At 49.1% G+C, this 18,253-nt stretch overlaps 1 protein-coding gene across 2 annotated transcripts in view; it reads left to right on the top strand.

The window, feature by feature from the left end:
* Positions 1-18,253, top strand: part of LOC144508644 (neurensin-1-like) — a 39,134-nt gene that overhangs the window by 3,459 nt on the left and 17,422 nt on the right. The window contains exon 2 of one of the 2 annotated variants that reach the window (XM_078236871.1): positions 3,166-3,346. The exons of the other annotated variant lie outside the window; for it this stretch is intronic. The gene's annotated coding sequence lies outside the window, so the exon portion shown is untranslated. The remainder of the gene's footprint in view (positions 1-3,165; positions 3,347-18,253) is intronic. 2 annotated transcript variants of the gene reach the window in all.

Here is an 18,253-nt window from a genome sequence, read left to right as displayed (position 1 = left end):
AGGCAGGATAATTTTCTTCTAATGTTTTGGCAGTGAGATTTTCCCTGCTCAAGCCATGCGGAAAAACAACAGAAAAAATGTCATCCTGTGCCGGTTCCAACTCACAGGGTGACGGCCAGATTTCGCCCCCTTTACAGTTACCAGCAGCCCCGGGTGTTTAAACGGAGCCATCATCTTTCTCAGCCTCACGGCGTTCTGTCCATTTAACCCTCGCCGCCTGTCTGCCTGCGCCGTGCCAACCTTTCAAAACTTGACAGTGGGGCAGAACCAGGGCGCGTGCCACACAGGAGCTGTGTCTGTCCCTGTGTAAGGCATTGTCAGCTGTGGTACACTGGGCTAATTAATGCCTTATTTTTTCCCCGGGAGTCAGAGAGGGTCCTGGGTCCAATTCAGAGGCTTCAACCTCCCCACATCAACACCGCCCCCCCCCCCCCCCCCCCGCAGAACCGTAGCTGACCCACCTCCCCCCCACCCACAAACCCTACCTCCAGCCCCACTGAGGAAATGCTGTCGATTGGTTGAAATGCTAAACCAAGGATCTCTCAGGTGAATAGAACGATTTGAAAGAAGAGTAAGGAAGTTCTCCCTGGTTTTCTGTCCAATATTTATCCCTCGGTTAATTTTTACGCAAAAAAAAGTTCAAATTGCTGACTGCGCTCCCCACGGTGGCACAGTGGGTTAGCACTGCTGCCTCACAGCGCCAGGGACCCGGGTTCGATTCCCGGCCTCGGGTCACTGTCTGTGCAGAGTCTGCACGTTCTCCCCGTGTCTGCGTGGGTTTCCTCCGGGTGCTCCGTTTTCCTCCCACAGCCCAAAAGACGTGCTGGTTAGGGTGCATTGGCCAGGCTAAATTCTCCCTCAATGTTACCCGAACAGATGCTGGAGTGTGGCGACTAGGGGATTTTCACAGTAACTTCATTGCGGTGTTAATGTAAGCCGACTTGTGACACTAATAAATAAACTTTAACTTTCACAGAAACAAAAATGAAGAATGTAAAGCATTATGGAATGTTGTGAGGATGTGATATATTTCAACTTCTTTTTTATGGCTACACCTTGTGTGTGTTCTATAGAGTTTGGGTTAAATAACCGGTCTTCTATCCCTGGTACCACCAGGTCTCTCTTAGATAAGTGGAAAAGTGAATCGTGTGGAGGACGGAGAAGATCTGCAGAGAGATTTGGACAGGCTGAGTGAGTGGGCGAGGATATGGCAAATGGAGTATAACGTTGAGAAATGCGAGGTTATACACTTTGGAGGAAATAATAACAAATGGGATTACTATCTCAATGGAAACAAATTAAAACATGCTACCGTGCAAAGGGACCTGGGGGTCCTTGTGCATGAGACGCAAAAGCCCAGTCTGCAGGTACAACAGGTGATCAAGAAGGCAAATGGGATGTTGGCCTATATTGTGAAGGGGATAGAATATAAAAGCGGGGATGTCTTGATGCACCTGTACAGGGCATTGGTGAGGCCGCAGCTGGAATACTGTGTGCAGTATTGGTCCCCTTATATGAGGAAGGATATATTGGCATTGGAGGGAGTGCAGAGAAGGTTCACCAGGTTGATACTGGAGATGAGGGGTTTGGATTATGAGGAGAGGCTGAGGAGATTGGGTTTGTACTCGTTGGAGTTTAGAAGGATGAGGGGGGATCTTATGGAGACTTATAAGATAATGCGGGGGCTAGATAGGGTGGAGGCGGAGAGATTCTTTCCACTTAGTAAGGAAGTTAAAACTAGAGGACACAGCCTCAAAATAAAGGGGGGTCGGTTTAAGACAGAGTTGAGGAGGAACTTCTTCTCCCAGAGGGTGGTGAATCTCTGGAATTCTCTGCCCACTGAGGTGGTGGAGGCTATCTCGCTGAATATGTTTAAAGCGCGGATGAATGGATTCCTGAGCGGTAAGGGAATTAAGGGTTATGGGGATCAGGCGGGTAAGTGGTACTGATCCACGTCAGATCAGCCATGATCTTATTGAATGGCGGGGCAGGCTCGAGGGGCTAGATGGCCTACTCCTGCTCCTATTTCTTATGTTCTTATGTTCTTATTATTGGCACAGAACATGCACTCAATTATGTGACATTACCACAGATCTACAAAGGCCTACAACAGTGCCAGATGCATGTATAGTGTTAACTTCCAGCTGCTGTGGGCTATGTGCATCTACCACACACAGACCTTCTTTGCTAATCTGCCTATCAGTGGCTTTGTCTACAGGAAGCTACCATATTGATGTGTATGCAGGCACCCTCTGAATATCACCAATGTGGAACAACTGCTTCAAGATAAGCTGGTCAACTTTATAAACCTGAACTAACAGCCAGGTAATCATTCCGTCCATCGCTCCATCGTCTGTACAGCGGGTGGTAGTGGCAACATCATAGAATAGAATCATAGAATCCCCCCAGTGCCAAAGCAGGCCATTCGGCCCATTGAGTCTGCGCCGACTCTCTGGAAGAGCGACTTGCCCAGTCCCTATCCCTGTAAGGCCACGTATTTGCCCCGCTCATCAACCTGACCCGCACATCTTTGGACTTTGGGAGGAAACCGGAGCACCCGGAGGAAACCCACGCAGACACGGGGAGAACGCGCAGACTCACCCGAATAATATCAGGACTTGTCGCTATAGTGGGTACCGGACAGGATTCACATTGCGGTCAATAGTACTGCATGTGTATGTGGGCAGCACGGTGGCACAGTGGTTAGCACTGCTGCCTCACAGCGCCAGGGTTTGATTCTCGGTTTGGGTCACTGTCTGTGCGGAGTCTGCACGTTCTCCCCACGTCTGCTTGGGATTCCTCTGGGTGCTCCGGTCTCCTCCCACAGTCCGAAAGACATGTTGGTTAGGGTGCATTGGCCGTGCTAAATTCTCCCTCAGTGTACCCGAACAGGCGCCGGAGTGTGGCGATCAGGGGAAATTCACAGTAACTTCATTGTAGTGTTAAGGTAAGCCGACTTCTGACACTAATAAATAAACTAAACTTTAACCATGATCCCACGAGCTACAGTCCCTCCATTTGGAGGTGTTGATGGAAGCGGGCAGGGTGACTGAGGCTCTTTGACATCAGCGTAGCCAGATTAATTTCTAGCTCAGCAAACACTAAAGCTCAGGAGTAATAAATACTGCACAAAGAAAGAAGGGAACATTTCTGTTTTATTTTTAGCTGCTGTCAAGAAACCAGGATAAAGATAGCACAGAATTAGAATGTGGAATAACTCCCAAAAAAAACAGAAGCAGCTCCAAGAAAACTGTTAGCATCTGGCCTATCAACAAAGGAAACTCGAGGATCCAGAGCAAGCATCAGAGGATTGAAAGCTGACCCATAAACACATGACACAATAAGGGTAAGATTCGAGAGAGAGCCTGTTTGGTCTGATCTGCTGAGCATTTTATCACAGAGGGATATTTACTCTGCGGCACGGTAGCACAGTGGTTAGCACTGCTGCTTCACAGCTCCAGGGACCTGGGTTCGAATCCCGGCTCGGGTCACTGTCTGTGTGGAGTCTGCACATTCTCCTCGTGTCTGTGTGGGTTTCCTCCGGGTGCTCCGGTTTCCTCCCACAGTCCAAAGATGTGCGGGCTAGGTTGATTGGCCATTCTAAATTGCCCCTTAGTGTCCTGAGATGCGTAGGTTAGAGGGATTAGTAGGTAAATATGTAGGGATATGGGGATAGGGCCTGGGTGGGATTGTGGTTGGTGCAGACTCAATGGGCTGAATGGCCTCTTTCTGCATTGTAGGGATTCTATGATTCTAACTAACCAGTACTGTCCCAATTCTGGAAATATTTAATCAGGCAGTGTAGAGGGAAATTTACTCTGCATCTAACTTCTGCTGTAACTGACCCAAGAGAATGTCTCTCCTCTAATATCCTCTCTCTCTTTATCCCACACTCTTTCTAATGCGGCACGGTGGCACAATGGTTAGCACAGCTGCCACACTGAATCAGGGGCCAGGTTCGATTCCCGGCTTGGGTCACTATCTGTGTGGAGTTTGCACATTCTCCCTGTGTCTGCGTGTGTTTTCTCTGGATGCCTCCCACAGTCCAAGAATGTGCGGGTTAGGTGGATTGGCCGTGCTAAAATTGCCCCTTAGTGTCAGTGGGGCTAGCCAGGGTAAATGCATGGGGTTGTGAGAATAGGGCCTGGGTGGGATTGTGGTTGGTGCAGACCCGATGGGCTGAATGGCCTCCTTCTGCACTGTCGGGATTCTATGCTCTCTCTTTTGCGAGCCATCCACCCTCTATCTTTTCAAGAATCTCTCTCTTCCATCTTGACTCGACTCTCTTTCTGCTGAGGATGTTGGCGCTTGGCTCCAAGTGCACTGACCACCTTGCAATATGTAACCGGCTCCCACATTCATGTGAAACTCCTCTGCCCATATCCCCAGTCGTAGCAAGTCCCATTTCCTTATCGCTGCTGTGCTCACCGGCTTACATTCGCTCCCAGACAGTCAATGTCCCAATTATTAAATTCTCATCATTGTTTTCAAATCCCTCCATAGCCCCCACCCCCTCCCTATCTCTGTGGCCTGTATAGGTAGACTTGAGTAAGAGTTATGTTTGTGTCGATATGCGCGATCTTCTGGGAGATCCTCTCCACTTGGAGCCGGCAGTTTGCGGTGTCGATGGTAGCCATGATGTGGAGATGCCGGCATTGAACTGGGGCAAACACAGTAAGAGTTTTAAACACTCTTACTGTGTTTACCCCAGTCCAACGCCAGCATCTCCACATCATAGATAGACTTGATCCATGGAGTGGAGCAGAATTGGGGTTGGTTGTGATGCCCCCTGTGGTTGAATAGCATCCCCCCCCCTCCCCCCCCCCCCCACCACCCCCAACTATCTAATGTCCACTGTCTAGTAACTCACATTAGGCAAGGAGGGTTGGAAGGTGCAGGGGGTGGGCAGGGGGGTGGGCAGGTGGGGGGGCGGTGTTGGTGGGGGACTGTGGTGGTTGAAGAGTGGTGGGAATCCCAGTGTAAAACCATAGCCCAGCAAGACTCGGCTCCTGCAGGAGCGGGCAGCTGTGGGCCAGTTTCTGGTGAGGGTCTATCGAGGTTGGTAAGCGTGAAAATTGAGGGGTAGGGCACTCCGCACATTGTCTGCTTTACCCCAAGAGGCACCGTCAGCTGCTTTGTGCGGCTGCCCTTCGGTACAGAAGGTCTCAGGTTGGAGAAGGTGCCGGTCCTCAGAGGGTGACAAAGTGTCCACCTCAGTCCAAGCACTCACCCTGCTGAGGGTTCAAATACACTCAAGGTAAGCTGGACGGTTTAAGTCCACCCTTCTGTCTGACCAAGAGATCCTTGGAAAGATCGAACTCTTTCTCCGGTTGATCAAAGTGTGCCAACCTTATAGTGACAACAAACAGAAAGCATAACAAGAACAACATCATCTCCTGTGAGATTATTTCTTTCAAGGTAACAGTAACAGCTTGCCTTTATGTAGCGCCTTTATAAGATCAGGAGCAGGAGGAGGCCATTCAGCCCATCGAGCCTGTTCCACCTTTCAATGCAATAATGGTCCTATCTCCACCTTTGCACCTGTCACCATAACTCTTGCTAATCAAAGATCTAAGCTTAGACTGAGCGTGGTACTGAACAAGTTCTCTGGGATCAATATTCATCCTTCCAGCAGTATCACTGATAGAGATTCCCCAGTCATTTTCTCACTGCTGTTTATGGCATCTTGCTGACTGCAAATTTCTGACATCACAACAGTGAATATACTTGCATAGAATCATAGAATCCTTACAGTGCAGAAGAAGGCCATTCGGCCCATCGAGTCTGCACCAAACCACCTTTTTTATCTTACCCCGATCATATCCATGTACCACGTATTTACCCCACTACCCCCCCTAACCTGCAACATCTTGGCACACTAAGGGGCAATTTAGCATGGCCATTTCACCTAACCTGCACATCTTTGGACTGTGGGAGGAAATTGGAGCACCTGGAGGAAACCCATGCAGACACACTCCCTCAGTGTACCCGAATAGGCACCAGAGTGTGGCGACTAGGGCATTTTCACAGTAACTTCATTGCAATGTTAATGTAAGCTGACTTGTGACACTAATAGGTTTTAAGAAACATTAGGGAGAGAAAGGATTAGCGGGTTGAAAGGCTGAACTGAATGAGGCTGGGAGGAAACGCACGTGGAACATAAACGATAGCATGAACCCAGTGGGGCTGAATGGCCTGTTTTTGTGCTGCATGTACAATGAAGTACACTTGTCACAGAGCAACATAAGGGGACATTAGGACAGAGGGGCGGCACGGTGACACAGTGTTTAGCCCCACAGCTCCAGGGACCTGGGTTCAATTCCCGACTTGGGTCACTGTCTGTGCGGAGTCTGCACGTTCTCCCCGTGTCTGCGTGGGTTTCCTCCGGGTGCTCCGGTTTCCTCCCACACTCCAAAGATGTGCGGGTTGGGTTGATTGGACATGTTAAATTAACCCTTAGTGTCCCGGGATGCATAGATTAGAGGGATTAGGGAAGCAAATATGTGGGTTTACGGGAATAGGGCCTGGGTGGGATTGGCGTTGGTGCAGACTCAATGGGCCGAATGGCCTCCTTCTGCACTGTAGGGATTCTATGATTCTATGAGGAACAAAAGATAGGTTTCAGTTCCTAAAGGGAAAGATAAAGGAACGAGGAGGCTAGGTTTAGGGAGGGAATTCAGGAGCTTAGAAACCTGGCATCTAAAAACACCACCGATGGAGCAATTAAGCGTATTTAAGATGAATTATGCCCTGAGTTACTGGCTGTAGTCACCTGCATTGACTAACGCAGCTGCAGAGAACAGCAGGAAGCTCGCACGCACACATTGTACAGCAAAACTGAACTAGTGACTCACTCTCAGAGCAGTTGGGCAATCTGAATTGTGTGATTAGTGTGATACAGTCTCCTCATCCTCCTGTCCAGCTTTCTGAAGCAACAAACACATTTCATAACGGGGGTGCGGCGGGGGGTGGGGAGGGGGGCAGGGATGAACTAATTTATGTAGAGTTGGACAATGCATGGTGACACAGTGGTTAGCACTGCTGCCCCACAGCTCCAGGGATTTTACTGACACCCCTGATTTCGGGGCGAACGAGGCTCGCAGAACGGCCATACTCCGTTGGCCTCGGGCGCCATCTTACGAGCCTTGGGGGGGGGGGGGGGGCGGCGCTGGTAAAATTCCGGCCTCCCTGGGATGTTGGAATGAAAGGTTTGTGGAATTGGGCCCATATTGGGAGGCCTTTAAAAATGGCGGGTGGGACCCGATCCCAGCATTGCTGCACCAATTCCCAGTCCCGTTTCTGGCTATTCTTGCTGACGCAGGATAATGTGCAGGCAGCGTGCCCGTACTCATCACTCCCACCTGGCCGACTCCATTGTGGGGGTGGGCATCTCAACCCCCTATCCCTCTACCCCAGCTTCAGAAATCATAGAATCATAGAAACCCTACAGTACAGAAAGAGGCCATTTGGCCCATCGAGTCTGCACCGACCACAATCCCACCCAGGCCCTACCCCCATATCCCTACATATTTACCCACTGATCCCTCTAATCTACGCATCTCAGGACACTAAGGGTAATTTTTAGCATGGCCAATCAACCTCACCCGGACATCTTTGGACTGTGGGAGGAAACCGGGGCACCCGGAGGAAACCCACGCAGACACGAGGAGAATGTGCAAACTCCACACAGACAGTGACCCAAGCCGGGAATCGAACCCAGGTCCCTGGAGCTGTGAAGCAGCAGTGCTAACCACTGTGCTACCGTGCCGCCCATTTGGTTGGTAGAATTGCTCAGAGGAGCCATGACCCACAGGGGAGCCCTAGTCACAAGCCCAGAACTACACACAAAACTGTCATTCAATATTCCCTTTGGAGAATTTTCCCCTCTAACCTTTCCACAATGCTGTCAATCAATCAGTCAGTGGAAGCCAAAATTGAAGAAGCCTTCAATCCACTGCACACCTCTTAATCATACCCACAAACACACAGGCATTCAAAAATCTCTCTTAAGAAAGGTCAGATTATTGCAAGGTAATATATATGTCAATCAAACCAAATTATCACTCCCCTGCAAAATGTACCAACATTGCCGAGAGGGCTGAGTCCATTAATCAGTTTTGGAATTCAGCCAAGCATTCAAAATGAGGCATCCTGGCAACCGTTTCAGTAAACTGCAGGTTGAGTTAATGCCAGATACCCGTATTTTCCAGAGGGCCTAATTATGAATGCTTGGCTGAGCTCCAAGGATGGCTAATGGATGCAACCCTATAGGCAATGTTGGCAGACATGGCAGGAGAGAGCTCATCTTGTTTGACTGACCTTTGTGTTACTTTGAAATAACCTGATCTTTCTTTAAAGAGTTATTTCTCAATGTCAGTGTTTTTTCCCGCAAGATTAAGAGATGTGAATTGGATTGAAGTTTTTTTGTCATTGATTCAATGATTGGTTTGTATGATTTATACTTTCATGAGGCTGTAGGGTGAACATATTGTTTCAAAGGAGGTATTCAGAGTATGTTTGCTTATGTTGTCAGTTTCAAGAGCATTTCAAAGACTTGTCAGACTTGCCAATGTCTCGCTGGTTCTGTGCATAGTGAACACTGAAAGTGTGGGTATGGAGGATGTATCGGGGCATGGGGATATGGAAAGGGACATGGAGGGGATGGGGAGGTGGTGCTGAGGGGGCATGGGGATATGGAGAGGTTATGAGGAGACATGACGGAACCGTTAGAAATGGCGGAGCTGCTTAATGAATACTTTACCTCGGTATTCACGGTGGAAAGGGATCTGGGTGGTTGTACTGCTGGTTTGCGGTGGACAGAAAGGATCGAGCATGTGGACATAAAGAAAGAGGATGTGTTGGAACTATTGAATGGCATCAAGGTTGGTAAGTCGCCGGGACCGGATGGGATGTACCCCAGGTTACTGTGGGAGGCGAGGGAGGAGATTGCGGAGCCTTTGGCGATGATCTTTGCATCGTCGATGGAGACGGGAGAGGTTCCGGAGGATTGGAGGATTGCAGATGTGGTCCCTATATTCAAGAAAGGGAACAGGGACAGCCCGGGAAATTACCGACCGGTGAGTCTAACCTCAGTGGTTGGTAAGTTGATGGAGAGGATCCTGAGAGACAGGATTTATGATCATTTAGAGAAGTTTAGAATGATCAAAAGTAGTCAGCACGGCTTTGTCAAGGGCAGGTCGTGCCTTACGAGCCTGGTTGAGTTCTTTGAAAATGTGACCAAATACATTGACGAAGGAAGAGCGGTGGATGTGGTCTATATGGACTTCAGCAAGGCGTTCGATAAGGTCCCCCATGCAAGACTTCTTGAGAAAGTGAGAGGGCATGGGATCCAAGGGGCTGTTGCCTTGTGGATCCAGAACTGGCTTGCCTGCAGAAGGCAGAGAGTGGCTGTGGAGGGGTCTTTCTCTGCATGGCGGTCAGTGACCAGTGGAGTGCCCCAGGGATCTGTTCTGGGACCCTTGCTGTTTGTCATTTTCATAAATGACCTGGATGAGGAAGTGGAGGGATGGGTTGGTAAGTTTGCTGACGACACCAAGGTAGGTGGTGTTGTGGATAGTTTGGAGGGATGTCAGAAGTTGCAGCGAGACATAGATAGAATGCAAGACTGGGCGGAGAAGTGGCAGATGGACTTCAACCCGGATAAGTGTGTGGTGATCCATTTTGGCAGATCCAATGGGATGAAGCAGCAATATAATATGAAGGGTACCATTCTTAGCAGTGTAGAGGATCAGAAGGACCTTGGGGTCCGGGTCCATAGGACTCTTAAATCGGCCTCGCAGGTGGAGGATGCGGTCAAGAAGGCGTACGGCGTACTGGCCTTCATTAATCGAGGGATTGAGTTTAGGAGTCGGGAGATAATGCTGCAGCTTTATAGGACCCTGGTTAGACCCCACTTGGAGTACTGCGCGCAGTTCTGGTCACCTCATTACAGGAAAGATGTTGAAGCCATTGAAAGGGTGCAGAGGAGATTTACAAGGATGTTGCCTGGATTGGGGGGCATGCCTTATGAGGATAGGTTGAGGGAGCTTGGTCTCTTCTCCCTGGAGAGACGAAGGATGAGAGGTGACCTGATAGAGGTTTACAAGATGTTGAGAGGTCTGGATAGGGTAGACTCTCAGAGGCTATTTCCAAGGGCTGAAATGGTTGCTACGAGAGGACACAGGTTTAAGGTGCTGGGGGGTAGGTACAGAGGAGATGTCAGGGGTAAGTTTTTCACTCAGAGGGTGGTGGGTGAGTGGAATCGGCTGACGTCGGTGGTGGTGGAGGCAAACTCGTTGGGGTCTTTTAAGAGACTTCTGGATGAGTACATGGGATTTAATGGGATTGAGGGCTATAGATAGGCCTAGAGGTGGGGATGTGATCGGCGCAACCTGTGGGCCGAAGGGCCTGTTTGTGCTGTGGCTTTCTATGTTCTATGTTCTATGACGCTGGCATGCAAGTAGGTGAGAAGTGAGATCTAGAGGTCTAACAGTCATGGTTACAACCGAGCTCATCCTCTAGTAAATGGAGACAGGCCTGCGAGCCTGCTGACCTTGTTCTCCACCCACCTCTGTTGCCTCATCTGGTCTACCTTCAGATGTGGCTGATTGTATTATATGTGGAAATTTAGTGTGGCACGGTGGCACAGTGGTTAGCACTGCTGCCTCACAGCGCCAGGGACCCGGGTTCAATTCCCGGCTTGGGTCACTGTCTGTGTGGAGTTTGCATGTTCTCCCCGTGTCTGCGTGAGTTTGCTCCGGTTTCCTCCCACAGTCCGAAAGATGTGCGGGTTCGGTGGATTGGCCATGCTAAATTGACGCTTCGTGTCAGGGAAATTAAATACATGAGGTTATGGGGGTAGGGCCTGGGTTTGGATTGTGGTCAGTGCAGGCTCGATGGGCCGAATGGCCTCCTTCTGCACTGTAGGATTCTATGATTCTATGAAACAGGGTTGGTGGGCTCCTCCAAGATGGAGATGGGATTGCAGGATTGGGAATACCTGGATCATTGATGAAAATCCAACCCTCAGGGCAGGATTTTCCAGCTGCGCTCATCCCAAGACCGGAAAATCCCATCCGAGGTCAACGGACGTTTGCATGTTCGCACCCCCCCCCCCCCCCAGGCTAAATTCCCGAGGCGGGCGGGACGGGAAAATTCTTCCCAAAGTCTGCACTGAGAACTAAAGAGGATTTTCCTCGATGGCTTATTGGATTTATTAATGACTATCTTATATTTGTGTACTCTGCTTTTGCTGTCTCCCAGAAAAAAGCTTATTTATTAGTCACAAGTAAGGCTTACATTAACACTGCGCTGAAGTTACTGTGAAATTCCCCTGATCGCCACACTCCGCCACCTATTTGGGTCAATGCGCCCTAACCAGCACCTCTTTCAGACTGTGGGAGGAAAACCGGAGCGCCCGGAGGAAACCCACGCAGACACGGGGAGAATGTGCAGACTCCACACAGACAGTGGACCCAAGCCGGGAATCGAACCTGGGTCCCTGGCGCTGTGAGGCAGCAGTGCTAACCACTGTGCCATCGTTCTGCCCCGAGTAAGTGCATTGTCGCTTTGTCTATCCGATTAAAAACCCTTAATAATTTTAAAGATCAGGTCAGTTCTCACCCTTCTGCTGTCTTGAGAAAAGCCTCCGCCCTGATGGATGGAACATCTTAGCTCTGATTGCAAACCTTCATTCACACTCCCCACTGCTTGACAAAGACGTAGAATGTTCCTGGGCAGAATTAAAGTGCTGCTTACAGTCTGTGCAACATGGTCAATTGCCCTTGGTGCTAAAATTAGTTTTAAAATGAGCATGATGCGATGACTAATTTTGAAGATCCGCTGCGGTAAATTAATTTGAGTCTGTTGGTCAGGAATTAAACACAATAAAAGGGGTAATGTCTCGAATCCAAGAAGGGGCAAAGTGGTTTCCGATGTATTTATTATGTGAGTGTGCGTTATTATCACACGGAGTTACTTCCGGCTAGCTTCTTCTCCTGCAGCCTTTTATTATCAAGTGCTCCAAGGAGGGCTAAATATGATCTAAAATGCAAAATTTATCATCGAGGAAATGCAGCAGGAACTAGAAAAGGCTGGCCGCAGCTCACTGAGGCACAGAATATTCCTGTTATACAGCGTAGAAAAGGCCTTTCGGCCCATCGAGTCTGCACTGACAATAACTATCACTAAAGCCGCGCTAATCCCATTTTCCTGCACTTGTCCTTGAATGTTACGATATTTCTGGCTGTGCATTCCAGATTCCCACCACCCTCTGAGTGAAGTTTCCTCTGAATCTCCTGCTCCTTACTCTGCGGTTAGCACTGCTGCCTCACAGCGCCAGGGACCCGGGTTCAATTCCCGGCTTGGGTCACTGTCTGTGTGGAGTTTGCACGTTCTCCCTGTGTCTGCGTGGGTTTCCTCCGGGTGCTCCGGTTTCCCCCCCCCGACAGTCCGAAAGATGTGCAGGTTAAATGGGTTGGCCATGCTAAATTGCCCCTTGGTGTCAGGGGGACTCGCTAGAATAAATGGGGGTTATGGGGATAGGGCCTGGGTGGCATTGTGTTCAGTGAAGACTCGATGGGCCGAATGGCCTCCTTCTGCACTGTAGGAATTCTATGTCTATGATTCTATGAACTCTGTCCCCTCAGGATTGACCCCTCAACCAAGGGGAATGAGCTCGCTACTCGCCCTGTCCAGAGCCCTCATGATCTTATACACCTCAATCCTGACCTCCCCCTTAAGCCTTCTCTGCTCTAAAGAAAACAATCCAAGCCTATCCAGCCTCTCCTTGTAGTTCAGATGCTCCATCCTGGTGAATCTCCTCTCTACTCCCTCCAGTGCTACCAGAAGCTGAGGCCTGATGAGGCCTGATCAACATGAAACCGGTCTACAAGTCAAGACAGAGGTGTTGGATTGTGTGACTGACACAGATCAGTTGGAATGTGCTTCCTTCACCAATCGCACCAGCTCCAGCACCAAGATTCCCAACTTCCGTCTCCATAAGGAACTGTTCCCCCCACCCCCTCTTCGCCCCTGTCCTCCTTGCTGCTGGAAACCTCAGCCATGCCTCTATCACCTCTGAATTTGACAATTCTCCTTTGCCTGACCGGTTCCTGCACTTTTCCACCCACCATTTGGAATGACCTTATCCCTCACTCCAATGTCCATTCTAAATGGCACTACACCCTGTTCACCCATCAACCCTGTGTGTACTGACCTACACTCAACATCTCAACTTCAAAATTCCCATCATCGTTTACAAACCCTTACTGGTTTTACCCGCACAATAAAGGGGGAATTGTCCTGTTCCATCCTGCCTGCCCGCCACTGGAATCGTAGCCAGTTGGGGCAGCGGGGGGGGGGGGGGGGGGGGGAGCAGACTATGCATGGGGGCGGCACGGTGGCACAGTGGTTAGCACTGCTGCCTCACAGCACCAGGAACCCGGGTTCAATTCCTGGCTTGGGTCACTATCTGCACGTTCTCCCCGTGTCTGCGTGGGTTTCCTCCAGGTGCTCCGGTTTCCTCCTACACTCCAAAGATCTGCGGGTTAGATAGATTGGCCATGCTAAATTGCCCCTTGGTAGTAGGGTAAATACGTGGTGTTATGGGGATAGGGGGTGTGTGGGATTGTGGCCGGTGCAGACTCGACGGGCCGAACGACCTCCTTCTGCATTGTAAGGATTGTATGATTCTGTGAAAGGTCCATTGACCTCGGGTGGGATTTTCCAGTTTTGGGGTGAGCGGGGCTGGAAAATCCCACCCAAAGTTTATGATTCTTGTGCAGGGATACCCCGATCGCTCTTCACCACAACATTCTGCAGTCACTCTCCATTTAATTAATTTTCCTCGAAACCCAGAACCCCAAAACCTCAAACCCTTCAATTTACAAACTTCCATTGAAATGCCTGAGGTTGGCAACTGAGTGCCAGTGTAACAAGCCTCGCTGCTCACCCTAATCAGTTCAAACAGACTGGGGTCAGGAATGAGTAGTTAGAGAGGGCTGATAGCAGTGGAGTTCAGCACCCATAAAGATATGCCGCCATGTGCCGAAACATTGCCGCATTATGTTTGAATTCTGGCGTGTGGCTTGGACCTTGTTGGGCCAATGGATGCAGTAGGGGAATGTATGAACAGGGTTTGGCGCAAGTTAGGATATGGATCCTTGGATGGGCTGAAGGTGGGAGGGTGGGAGATAGGGAAACCAGACAAGAATGCATCTTTATTGTCAAGTCCAGCGGTAACCAAATGATGGAGTTAATTTTCAGAACAAGATGAGTTGAAATAATGAGCTGCAGAGATACCTGCTCAATGATGTCAAAAGTAAGTGTCTTTAATGATGGACGTTGAGGACACCGCGACAGAATGAACCTTGGGTACAATTAGGATCAGAATCACTTGCTGCAGGAGTAATGCAGGAACTCAGTGGAGCAGAGAACTATCAAGTTAGCAGCATTCTTGTGCCAACTGCGCCCAATCACTGTGGACCAAATTGCAAGTATGAGGAGGGAAATAGGAGCAGGGGTGGACCACGTAACCCTCGAATCCTTTCACCCATTCAATATGATCACGGCCGACCTTCTACCTCAGCTCCATTTATGATGTGTGAACTTTGAGCTTCACATTGGAGGGAAGACATTGAGCTTCTTGAGAGGAAGCTGCAGAGGTTCAGTCAGAGGTCGCCTGGTGTGAGGAAATGGGAAAGAATTGCTGGGTTAATGTAATGGGGTGGGAAGCGATTAAAATGATGAAAAGATAGTGTTGATAGGAGCAGATTGCTTCCAGTGGCTGCGCTGTCCATAACCAATGGTCCATAACCAATGGACCCTTTTTGGATATCAGTTAGAATGAAGGAGATTTGGAACAAAACTGTGGGACTTGTGATGTGGAGATGCCGGTGTTGGACTGGGGTGGGGCACAGTAAGAATCTCACAACACCAGGTTAAAGTCCAACAGGTTTATTTGGAATCACGAGCTTTCGGAGCGCTGCCCCTTTAGCGGATGAGTCTTGTTGAACTTTAACCTGGTGTTGAGAGACTTCTTACTGTGGGATTTGTGTTCAGGGTTAGTGGTTTGGACAAAAACTGTAAGAGGCTGTGTGTGTGCGTATGTGTGTGTCTGTGTGTGAGTGTATGTGTGTGAGTGTGTGTGTGTGTGTGAGGGGTGTGTGTGCGAGTGTGGGTGTGCGAGTGTGTGTGTGAGTGTGTGTGCGAGTGTGTGTGTGCATGTGTGTGAGGGTGTGTGTGTGTGTGCGTGTGAGTGTATGAGTGCGTGTATGAGTGTGTGTGTGTGCGAGAGTGTGTGTGTGTGTAAGTGTGAGATGCGTGTGTGCGTGTGTGTGTGTAGTCTGTGTGAGTGTGTGTGAGTGTGTGTGTGTGCATTTGTGAGTGTGTGTGTAGTGTGTGTGTGTGAGTGTGTGTGCGTTTGTGAGTGTGTGTGTGTGTGTGTGAGTGTGTGTGTGCGTTTGTGAGTGTGTGTGTGTGCGTGTGTGAGTGTCTGAGTGTGTAAGTGTGTGTGTGAGTGTTTGTGTGAGTGTGTAAGTGTGTGTGTGAGTGTGTAAGTGTGTGTGTGAGTGTGTGAGTGTGTGTGTGAGTGTGTGTGTGTGATTGTATGGGGGAAAGGAAATTATGATGCGATTAGGCGAGATTTAGGATGCATAGGATGTGGAAGGAAACTGCAGGGGATGGGCACAATTGAAATGTGGAGCTTGTTCAAGGAACAGCTACTGCGTGTCCTTGATAAGTATGTACCTGTCAGGCAGGGAGGAAGTGGTCGAGCGAGGGAACCGTGGTTTACTAAAGAAGTTGAATCTCTTGTGAAGAGGAAGAAGGAGACTTATGTAAAGATGAGATGTGAAGGCTCAGTTAGGGCGCTTGAGAGTTACAGGTTAGCCAGGAAGGACCTAAAGAGAGAGCTAAGAAGAGCCAGGAGGGGACATAAGAAGTCTTTGGCAGGTAGGATCAAGGAAAACCCTAAAGCTTTCTATAGGTATGTCAGGAATTAAAGAATGACTAGGGTAAGATTAGGGCCAGTCAAGGACAGTAGTGGGAAGTTGTGCGTGGAATCTGAAGAGATAAGAGAGGCATTAAATGAATATTTTTCATCAGTATTCACACAGGAAAAAGACAATGTTGTCAAGGAGAATACTGAGATACAGGCTATTAGACTAGACGGGATTAAAGTTCATAAGGAGGAGGTGTTAGCAATTCTGGAAAGTGTGAAAATAGATAAGTCCCCTGGGCCGGATGGGATTTATCCTAGGATTCTCTGGGAGGCTAGGGAGGAGAGTGCAGAGCCTTTGACTTTGATCTTTTTGTCATCATTGTCTACAGGAATAGTGCCAGAAGACTGGAGGATAGCAAATGTTGTCCTCTTGTTTAAAAAGGAGAGTAGAGATGACCCTGGTAATTATAGACCAGTGAGCCTTACTTCTGTTGTGGGCAAAGTTTTGGAAAGGATTATAAGAGATAGGATTTATAATCATCGAGAAAGGAATAATTTGATTAGGGATAGTCAGCACGGTTTTGTGAAGGGTAGGTCGTGCCTCACAAACCTTATTGAGTTCTTTGAGAAGGTGACCAAAGAGGTGGATGAGGGTAAAGCAGTTGATGTGGTGTATATGGATTTCAGTAAAGCGTTTGATAAGGTTCCCCACGGTAAGCTATTGCAGAAGATACGTAGGCATGGGATTGAGGGTGATTTAACGGTTTGGATCAGGAATTGGCTAGCTGTAAGAAGACAGAGGGTGGTGGGTTGATGGGAAATGTTCATCCTGGAGTTCAGTTACTAGTGGTGTACCGCAAGGATCTGTTTTGGGGCCACTGCTGTTTGTCATTTTTATAAATGACCTGGATGAGGGTGTAGAAGGATGGGTTAGTAAATTTGCGGATGACACTAAAGTCGGAGGAGTTGTGGACAGTGTGGAAGGATGTTGCAGGTTACAGAGGGACATAGATAAGCTGCAGAGCTGGGCTGAGAGGTGGCAAATGGAGTTTAATGCGGAAAAGTGTGAGGTGATTCACTTTGGAAGGAGTAACAGGAATACAGAGTTCTGGGCTAATGGTAAGATACTTGTTAGTGTGGATGAGCAGAGAGATCTCGGTGTCCATGTGCATAGATCCCTGAAAGTTGGCATCCAGGTTGATAGGGTTGTTAAGAAGGCGTACGGTGTGTACATGAGGTCATGTTGCAGCTGTCCAAAACTCTGGTGTGGCCGCACTTGGAGTATTGCGTACAGTTCTGGTCGCCGCATTATAGGAAGGATGTGGAAGCATTGGAAAGGGTGCAGAGAATGTTTACCAGGATGTTGCCTGGTATGGTGGGAAGGTCTTATGAGGAAAGGCTGAGGGACTTGAGGATGTTTTCGTTAGAGAGAAGAAGGTTAAGAGGTGACTTAATAGAGGCATACAAGATGATCAGAGGATTAGATAGGGTGGACAGTGAGAGCCTTTTTCCTCGGATGCTGATGGCTAACACGAGGGGACATAGCTTTAAATTGAGGGGTGATAGATATAGGACAGATGTCAGAGGTGGGTTCTTTACTCAGAGAGTGGTAAGGGCGTGGAATGCCCTGCCTGCAGCAGTAGTGGACTCGCCAACATTAAGGGCATTTAAATGGTCATTGGATAAACATGTGGATGATATTGGAATAGTGTAGGTAAGATGGGCTTTAGATTGGTTTCACTGGTCGGCGCAACATCGAGGGCCGAAGGGCCTGTACTGTGCTGTAATGTTCTATGTTCTGTGTTCTATGTATGTGTGTGTGCGTGTGTGTGCGGCGTGTGTGGGTGTGTGCGTGTGGGTGTGTGCGTGATTTTGTATGTGTGAGTGTGGGTGTGAGTGTGTGTGAGTGTGTGTGTGTGTGACTGTGTGTGTTGAGGGTGTGTGTGTGTGTGTGTGTTTGTGAGTGTATGTGTATGCAAGTGTGTGTGTGTGTGTGCATGTGTGAGAGTATGTGTGCGTGTGAGTGTGTGTGAGCGTTTGAGTGTGTGTGTGAGTGTGTGTGCGAGTGTGTGTGCGAGTGTGTGAGTGTGTGCATGTGCGTGTGTGTGTGCGTGTGAGTGCGAGTGTGCGTGAGTGCGTGAGTGTGTGAGTGTGTGTGCGTCAATGTGTGTGTGTGAGTGTGTGTGTGTGTGCGTGAGTGTGTGTGTGTGTGAATGTGTGTGCGTGTGAGTGTGTGTATGTGTGTGAGTGTGTGTGAGTGTCCGTGTGTGTGTGTATGTGAGAGTGTATGTGTGAATGTGTGAGCGTGATGTG

The sequence above is a fragment of the Mustelus asterias genome, chromosome 20 (genome assembly GCF_964213995.1).
Source record: "Mustelus asterias chromosome 20, sMusAst1.hap1.1, whole genome shotgun sequence".
NCBI lineage: Eukaryota > Metazoa > Chordata > Chondrichthyes > Carcharhiniformes > Triakidae > Mustelus > Mustelus asterias.
This window is presented reverse-complemented; position numbering and strand designations above follow the sequence as displayed.